Below are 6,732 nucleotides of genomic sequence, written 5' to 3'. Positions count from 1 at the left end.
AATAATACTAGAGGAAAATCAAAAATATGAGGAGGAAAAAAAAAAAGAAAAAATTTTAAATTATGTATTTTTTTTTAAACAATGATTCGATTTAATACCAACAACAACAACAAAAATAACAACAAAAATAATAATAATAATAATAATAATAATAATAATAATAATAATAATAATAATAGTAATAATAATAATAAATATTAAAATGAAAAAAAAAAAAAATGAGTAGAGAAATTTAAAGAAAAAAAATTTCAATATAAAAACGAAACAAACTACAATAGGTTTTTAATTAGAAAAAAAAAAAAAAAAAATTTTTGGGCGGGAGAAAGTCTTGAAACTTTGACACCAGAGGACGTTTTGAACCTGAAAACCTGTCTGCTGCCTGCCTGCCTGACTGACTGACTGAGTACAGGAACGAGGTGGTGTAACGTATGAAAGAGGAGTAGTATTAACTAAAACTTTATAGGGTGTTGTCTTGTTTTTTTTTTTTTTTTTTTTTTCATTGTTTTTGTTTTTGTTTTTATTTATCATATTGTTTTTTATTATTATTATTATTATTAAAAAAAAATTACGATTTCGCATTGAATTAAATAAATAGAAGAATTTTTGTGTGTGTTTAATTTTTTTTTTTTTTTGGGAAGTTTCAATAGGAAAGGAATTTGAAAAAAAAAAAAAAAAAAACGGTAATTTATGTTTTTAAAAAAATTATTTATTTATAAGTTTATTATTATTATTATTATTTAATTTTTACCCGGGAAGAAAGCAAAATGTTTATATTATTATTATTTATTTATTTACGTTGATTTTAATGTTAAAATTAATTATTTTACAAGAATTTTAATTTTTTTTATTATTTTAAATTTATCTTTCATCTTTTATCGTAAAGAATTATTTAGAAAATTCTCTCGCGGAAAGGTTTACTCTCTCTCTCTCTCTTCCTCTTTCTCTCTTCTAAAAGGTCCAGTTATGATAATATTAAATTGAAATTTTTTTTTTTTTTACGTTATCCCAAATAATATTATATTTTGTTGTTGAAAATTTCTTTTTTATTAACCTTAAATGAAAACATTGAAGAATTCAAGGTAAATAAATGTTATTTATTATATAGTTAGAACGACTTAACAGGTTAAAACATTATTCAATTTTTTTTTTTTTTTTTTTAACCCTGGATGGTATAAATTAACCGTATATTATTATTATGATTATTATTATTATTATTATTCGAGAAGACGTTTTTTTTTTTGAAAGAATAAAAATAAAAATAAAAATATTTACGATTTCGAAAAACTACGTGTATAAAGTATTCAAATAGTATAAGCGAGTGAGAGAGAGAGAGAGAGACAAACATGTGGCGCGCGTTTTTTTACGTATGAAAATTTTTAACAATAATAATAATAATGATGATGATGATAAAAATTCGAGTTGAAAATTAATCATGTTAAGTAACAACCTTGAAGGTACAAAAATTATAATCAAATTTAAAATAATTATCAGCCTTGAATGATATGTACCTTAGTTAGGTATGTAATAATGAAAGGCACACAAAAATGGTTGAACTTTAAATTCAAGAACATGGCGAACATGGGGGGATTTATGGAAATGGAATCATCATCCATGTTTGGTTGTTAAATTTTTTTTTTTTTTTTTTTTTATTAAATAAATTTGAATGTGAAAAAAAAAAAAGAAAAATGTCGAAACGTTAAATGTCGCTTTTTTTTGTAAAGTTTAAAAAGTTGTACGCCATTCTTTTATTCTTCGAAATCCATAGAAGAAAAAAAAATGAAACGAATAATTAAACGTTTTATTTCATAACATTCATAAAAAAAATAACGTTAAAAAGTTTAAGAATAAAACAACAACAACAACAACAACCACTTGTTGTCGTTGTCGTAGTACTTTCACAAAGAGAGTAAAGAAAGAAAGTATATATAAAATGGCATTTCTGGTAAATTTTTCTTGCGGTTGTCAATATCGGCCTCTTGAGAATATATTTACCGGATTGACTGGTTAACTTTTGTTATTATAACTAATTTAAAAAAAAAAAATTTCACTTGTTTGTTTGTGTATAGTCAGCTAGGTAGAAACCATTTAAATTTGATTATCATTATCGTCGTTATTATTATTATTATTTTTATTATTTATTTCCCGTTAATAATGTTTAAAGTAATAATTTTTCTTGAATGCGTTTTTTTTTTTTTTTTTTTTCGTAACAGGGGGAAATCGGGTAATAATAATAATGAATCTAGTTTTTTTTTTTTTTTATGGAAAAAAAAATGTCTTTCGTAATTCTTTTTTATTTCGGAAATGAAGAAAAAAAATTAAATTAAAAAAAAAAAAATTTAAATTTAAATTGAAAGTACCTGAAAAAAATGAAAAAAAAAAAAAGTTAAATGAAAGAAAGAGTAAATATAAAAAATGGTGATCATTTAAAATTTTTCTATATCAATAGGTCAGGAAAGGGGAAAAAAAAATTTTACTTATTTTTTTTTCTGCTAGAAAAAGATTTTGTCCGCCATTTTTTTTTTTTTTGGCGGAAATTTAATGTATCGAAAAGTAATTAATTGCTGTCGTTAGGAAAAAAAAATACGTGAAATATTAAATTTCACGTGTGGTTTAAATCGATTTCGTTTCGGTTTTTTAATTTTTAGCAAAATATTCATTGTAATTATCATCATCATTATCATCGTCGTCGTCGTCGTTAATATTATTATTATTATTATTACGTTGGGCTAGGATTCAAAATGTTCAATGAGCCGTGAAATTTCTTTTTTTTACGTTTTTGACATTAAGTGTGTCTCTCTCTCTTTCTCTCTTTTATTTCCCTATTTTACCTACTTCGCCATTTTTTTTTTTTTGCTTTTGTTAATTTCTCTCCTCGAATTCCAGTCGAAAGAAAAAAAACGAAATTTTTTTTTTTTAGGTGTCGGTTGTGTATGTGTGTCGTTCGAAGATGATGATGATGATGATGATGAAGGTGTGGCAACCGATTGAAATATATGTCATTTGAATATTTTTCATCTCGAAATCGTTCGGCCCTGTTTCTCTCTCTCTCTCTCTCTCTCTTGTTCGTTAGAAGTAATTAACATAAGTATTCTATGTCACATTTGTTTTCTTTTTTTTTTTTTTGTAAAAGAAATAAGTAATTATCTTTGCGTGTTTCTGGAATTTTCCAGTTAAAAAAGTTTTTTTTTTTTTTTTTTTCTTCGTAATCGGGAATCGATTATTAAACAATTCGGGTTTTCGATTTATTTCTAGAAAGGAATAAAAAAAAAAAATTTTTTGAGATTACGAATACATATATATATAAACGTTTTGCTTTCTACCTTTATCATTATTATTATTATGATTATTATTATTATTAACGTTGTGTTTTTTTATGCATGTTTATTGTTATCTCTATTACAATTATCATACGATTGTTTTTTTTTTGTTTCTCATTTACAGAATTTCAATTTTTATCAATCGATATTCAATAAAATTATTATTATTATTATTATTATCATTATTATTTTCGTCCGCCACGAGAAAAGATTAAAATTTTTATTTTAAAATTTAAAAATTATTAGTCGACCTACCAACCGACCGAACGACCCATTGAGGAAGACGACGACCTTTTCGCCATGAGATAGAAAATCAATTTTCGAAAAATGTATTTAATGCAGGTACGTATCATACCTTTTTTTTTTTTTTTTTATTCACTCGATTTACTTTTAAAAGGTTTAAAGTAAAAATTGTTGTCGTCGTCGTCGACGATCCCGTCGACGACGACGACAACGACAACGACGATTCTTCCTTTCCTCGCTCTGCTCGCATTAAATAACTTACGGAATTTAAAAAATTTTTTTCATTTGAAATTTATCATAAAATAGTAATGAGTATTATTATTATTATTATCATTATCATTACGAATATTAAAAATTATATATTTTATTCTTCAAGGGTCATTGAAATGGCGAGCGAAGAGAACGAAAAATAAAATATCATCATTTAAATAAATAAAAAAATTGTTTTTTAAATTTCATTCGAGGACCCGATCGGTTTTTTTTAATTTATTATTATTATTATTATTATTTTTCTTAAATATTTGGTTGAGGATTTTGTATGTGTGCGTGGTGTGTGCGCGTATTCATAAACCGACGATTGATACTTTTTTGTTTTGTTTTTGTGCTTAAATCGATTTTTTCGTTTCGATTTTTCTCTCTCTTTCTCTCTCTCTCTCTCCTTGAAAAGTATCGAATTATTGTTTAAATCGAAATTCGATAGTTTTATTATTATTATTATTATTAATATGAATTCCTTAGTTTTATTTAGGTATAAATCGATAATTTTGCGTCAGCGGCGTCCGTCGTGAGGTATTTTTCGACAAAAAGTTGATAATTCGACAAGTTAAATGTCGTTTTGAATTGTTGTCGTTGTTGTTGTCGTCGTTGTTGTCGTCGTCGTTGTTGTTGTTGTTGTTGTTGTTGTTATCATCATCACGTGGCATTATTTATTGATTTTAACCTTCTCGAAAATCAAAAAAAATTAAATTTTTTAAATTCCTTTGGCTAAAAAAAAAAAATAATGATAATGATAATGATAATGTGCGAATGGGGCATTAGACAAAACAAACAAGGTGATACCGTCGTCAGCCTGAATGTAAATAAAAAAAAAAAAAAATGATTTAATGTCAATGTTAACGATTATGAGATTTCATTGGTCGTTAATAACAAGAAAAATCGAATTCAGGCACAAAAAAAAAATTTTCTTTTCTTTTCCATTTATTAATATGTATGTCAAGTTTTTTTTTTCGAAAAAAAATTATCGCGTCTTAGGCGTTGCCACACCACGTTCGTGATTCGTCAACTAAATTATATTTTATTTTGGATTAAATGAAAACCGAAAAGAAGAAGAAGAAGCAGAAGATGATGAGGACGAAGACATTTTTTGCTGTCGTTTTTTTCTTTTTTCTTTTAAATAGAATTTCGTAAAAAAAAATCAGAATTTACGAAAGGACGCAGCCAGCAGGTATCGAGGAATAATAATAAATAAGAAAGAAAATTAAAAAGGCGCCAAATTTAATGGGTTTTTTTTTTTTTGTTTTCACACATTTTAAAAAATTCATTCATTCATTCATTCATTCATTGGTTCTTTTTTGAAAAAAAAAAAAAAACACGATAATTTCATTCATTTAAAACCGTTCACCGTGAATAAAACATTTTTTTTTTCGTAAAAGTACAAAAATAATAAATGTGTAAAATTTGTAAAGTTACGGAGGGGGGAAGGGGAAGGGGGGAGAGATAGGGAAATTTCTTTATTTTCATCTTCATTACTAATATAAATGACATTTTGAAAATTTTTTTTTTTTTTTTTTTCGTGACGTCATAATATTATTATTCGCGATTTTATTTTTTTATTTTATTTATTTATTTATTTTATTTCCGTTATGTGTGTAGAAATTATTATTATTATTATTTTTTCAGGAATGATGAGATTTATTATTAATTAATATTAATAACAAAGGTTAATGACGAAAAACATTTTTTTTTTTTTTTTTTTCTAATTCAGCGACGTCTAATTAACCTCGCTGATACCTGAAAGTATTATGATGATGATAATGATGATGATGATAAAAAAAATTAGGATGGTTCATTGTGATAATGATAATAATAATAATTTTTAGGTGTACGGGGGCACATAAGCAATTAAAATAACGATAGCCCCTTTCTCTAATTTTCTTTTTTTTTTTTCTCTTTGAAAATTTATTGTAGGAGAAAAATAGAAAGGATAATGTGAGGGGTGGGGGGAAGGAAGTGGGAAAATAAAAAAGACGCGCACACACACACACACACGTACGGTTCGTTTCGTCTATTATAAGTTGCATTTTTTTTTTTTTTTATTTAACCTAAATATAAAGAAGTAATTGAAAAGAAAAAAAACAAAAACAAAATGTTGGTTTGTTGTTGCATTGTTGGTCATTGAAAACGTGAATAAAAAATTAAACAACAACAAACAAACAAACAAACAAATAAATGAAAAAAGGAAGGAAAAAAAAAATCACATAGTTCCGTGTTACGCGTATGTAAACAATGAATTCTGTTGAAACATCGTCGTCGCAACTGTAGTAGTCAGTTCCGTTTGCATGTTGGCAGCCTGGCGTCTGGTTTTTTTTTTTTTTTTTTTTTTTTTTTGTGCAAGGAGGTTTTTTTTGTCTGTCGGATGCGGCGGACACGTTAAATAACGTGATCAGTTTTTTTAATTATTATTAATAATAGTAATAGTTTTTATTGTTATTAAGAATCGAGTCGATGTGCTGATAATATATGGTGATATTTTGAAAACTCGTCATGAATCGTTAATTCGCGCGAGTGTGTGTCTGAGTGCGTACGTGCGTGTATTGATCGTAATGAAAATAAACGCGATTCTAATACGAAATGGATGACAAAAAAATCAACGAAGGATTATTTTTAAAAAATTATTTAGGGGTGAGTGAGTCAACGCGATGATAAAAAAAGAAAAGACAAACACACGGATTACGCATTGTATGTATTTATAAAAAATGTCGCTCGCGGAAACTTTGAGAAAATTTCATTTTTTTTTTTTGAATTTGATTCATAGTCATAGGATTTGAGTTTGAGGGAAAACATTTTCGCAATAAGAAAATAATAATAATAATAATAATAATAATAATATAGATTATTATTAATGTACTCAATGTTTGTTTTCGAATGAGAAAAGTTTATGACGTGATTTTTT

This window comes from Pediculus humanus, genomic scaffold (assembly GCF_000006295.1).
Source record: "Pediculus humanus corporis 1103172107677 genomic scaffold, whole genome shotgun sequence".
NCBI classification, from domain to species: domain Eukaryota; kingdom Metazoa; phylum Arthropoda; class Insecta; order Psocodea; family Pediculidae; genus Pediculus; species Pediculus humanus.
This window is presented reverse-complemented; position numbering follows the sequence as displayed.